Genomic DNA, 3,226 nt, shown 5'->3' on the forward strand with positions numbered 1-3,226 from the left:
CTACCCTGCCGCTGAAGGACTACAGTCATATCGTGGAGGCCCAGGAGATCTGTACTTTAAGAACCTGTAATTGCTATGAATAGATGAGATTAGTGCAGGATCCTGCAGATAAAGGTCAGTACATGTTCAGCAACCATTCTGGGGCAGGCCTAATGACCTATTTGTGTGCTTTACTTTCTGACTCTGTCGTGGACTCCAGTGATCCCTTGGCATTATACATTTTCTGCGGGGTAAAATAAAAGCCGCCAAATAAAAACTATTTCAGATGTTGACAGTTTCACATACAATTCTCCCTTTTTTTGGTTCTTTATACTTTGAAATGTTCATTTCTCTTGATAAATGCTAAGTGAATTTTTTAAAAAGAAAAAATGTTAAATGATGATAATAAACAAAAGTTGTCCCAGATCCAATATGCATATAGTACATTGAAGGCTTATGAAGGAGTTGGGGGCTTTATTATCCATATATGGGGAAATCTGGATGTGAGCATTAACATGAGTGTATTTAGACATTTTCCAGGTGAAAACAAGAAGCCAAATGGAGAAAAAGACCCTTTTGGAATCAGGTCCCCCAAAACAAACTCCATCTGTATGAGCCTAGAACCTGAGGAATTAAAGGTTAATGGCCATAAGGTTAAGGAAAGAAACATACGTTGGATGAATGATCAAAGAAAACACATTGATGGAGGTTCATGAGCTATGGTTTCAAGTGTATGTAAACTTAAAGATTACCTGAAACCTGGAATCACTTTGTCTCAGAAAACTGCTTTGCAATTTGAGAAATACCTCCAGATACTATCTTGTTTTTATCTTCCCAAGGTATTATCAACTCATTATTAACCTCTCTCTTCCCACCAAAAAAACAAAAACAAAACAAAACTCCCTCCCTATTTAAATTAATATAAATAACTCCAGGTTCTGATTTTTCCATAGAGTTTTATTAATAATCACTTGAAGTAGAAAAAATGAAAAGGATAGAAATATAAAGCTAATTTTCTAACCTAACTGACTTTGTGTGTGGATTCTTTCCCCTGGCTCCCCAGCCAGCTTCCTCAACCACCTTCCGGGAAGAAGGGCAAGGGTGGTGCTGCACCAAAACTATTATCCTCCGTCCATTCACACAGAGTTCACACAGCATAAGCACATAAATGGGATGCTGGGTAAGATAGGATTTGAGGAGAGAATTCTATTTATACACTATGATTGTCGAGAGTATTACCATTTTCCCAGTCACCAGGCTTGCAAACTAGGTGTCATCCATGAAATCTCATTCTGTCTTACTGCCCATATCCAATCTGTAGCCAAGATCCATTGATTTTACCTTCACAACATCTCTCCTGATCACAACATCACTCTGACAGCACCAACCTACTGGTATACTGGTCATCATTTCAAGCTTGGGCTATTACAAGAGACAAATGGCAGAACAAGGATTACACTATACACAGTAACAACAATGCTATTCGACAAACAACTATGAATGACTTAGCTATTCTCAGCTATACAATAATCTAAAATAATCCCAAAGAACTCATGATGGAAAATGCTATCCACTTATAGAGAAAGAACTGATGGAATCTGAATGCAGATTGAAGCATTCTACTTATTTTCTTCATGGGGTTTTAAAAAATATGTGTCTTCTTCCACAACATGACAAATATGGAAATATGTTTTGTAAGATAGCACATTCATAACCAATATCAAATTGCTTACTGTCTCAAGGTGGGAAGAAGAGAGAGAGGGAGATTGGAGCTTGAAATGTTTGAAAATGAAAGCTAAGAACTTTTTTTTTTTAGCATGTAATTGGGAAAAAATAAAACTTTCCTGGATAAAATCTTTTTAAGAGCCAACTTGTTGGCTTCTCTTCTGCAAGACTCTTCCCATTCTAGGCCATTCCCTCAAATTAATCTTCTTAAAGAGCAGATATTCAATAAACTCCAATGGCTTCCTATTCCTTCCAGGATCAAATTTAAAATCTTATTTGGCATTCAAAGCCCTTCCCGGCAGTCTTTTTACACCTTACTAATACCTACAAATTCTTCAGACCAATATTCCTGTCATAAGACAATTAGACTCCAGATTCTGGAGCATTTTCTCAGTGGTCCCCATGCTTAGAAATGCTCTCCCTTTACATCTTCACTTCTAGGTGTCCTTGAGTTCATTCAAGTTCTAGCTAAATCCTACCTTTTGTAAGAAGACTATCCTGACCCCCCTTACTATTATTGATTATCTCTAATTTATCATTAGATGTAGATGACAGTGAGATTTTGTTTTACAGTTGTTTTCAGGTAAGATCCTTGAGAGCAAGAACCATTTGTCTTTCTTTGTATCCCCAATTCTTAAAACACTGCCTAGCTCATTATAGGTAGTTAATAAATGCTTATTGACTTGTTTTGAATACTAGTCCCCCAACACTTTCTACAATCCTGCACCATGCTTCTGTATGGAGTCTTGTGAAACAAGCCCTTGCTTCCATTGTCTATGCATGTCTTTAAAATATCAATTAGCAAATATCCTATGACTCTTCATCAGTCTTATCAAAGTCCTTTTTTTCATTCTCTAAAATTGTTTCTCTTTGTATCTTCAGAAATTCATTTTTATAGGCTTTCTAAGCTTACTCCTCTAGTGGAAGGTTGCTCCTTAGGAAGATCCTTGTCTTTTTTAATGCTTTTAAACCCACTGTCATTTTTTATGGACTTCAAGCTCAATGGAAATCATCATTATGGTAGGGCCAAAAAAAAAAAAAAGCTAACAACATCTTAGGCTACATTAAGAGAGGCAAAGTATCTAGGGCTAAGGTTTTATGGTGGGAGCCATCAAAGACCATGCTCTTTGACATGGTCCATGTGGAAACCAAGGACTGCAAAGCAGCCCCTAGGAAGGATGGAAACATCCACTGAAACCCCCCTAAGTGACTTTCATTATTAACATCCTCTTGTTATTAGAATTGCCATGATTATTATTCTTACTTAGCCCCAGGAAAAACAGATGAGAGCAACATGTTTGCAGGCTTAATACAGATGTCCCACTCTGTCCCCCCAGGATATTACCAGGAGAGCCCACTTAAAAAATTAACCTAAGGATTTTTATATACTCACTTAGATAGGACCCTCTTTTCTAGGCATAAAAACTTCTGGCAAATATGTACTCTGAATTCCCTAACCTATATCCAGGTCATATTGATTCTACCCTCTGATCCTGCGCTTAGCAACAATGTTTCTGTGGGA

Source organism: Monodelphis domestica, chromosome 3 (genome assembly GCF_027887165.1).
Source record: "Monodelphis domestica isolate mMonDom1 chromosome 3, mMonDom1.pri, whole genome shotgun sequence".
NCBI classification, from domain to species: Eukaryota; Metazoa; Chordata; class Mammalia; order Didelphimorphia; family Didelphidae; genus Monodelphis; species Monodelphis domestica.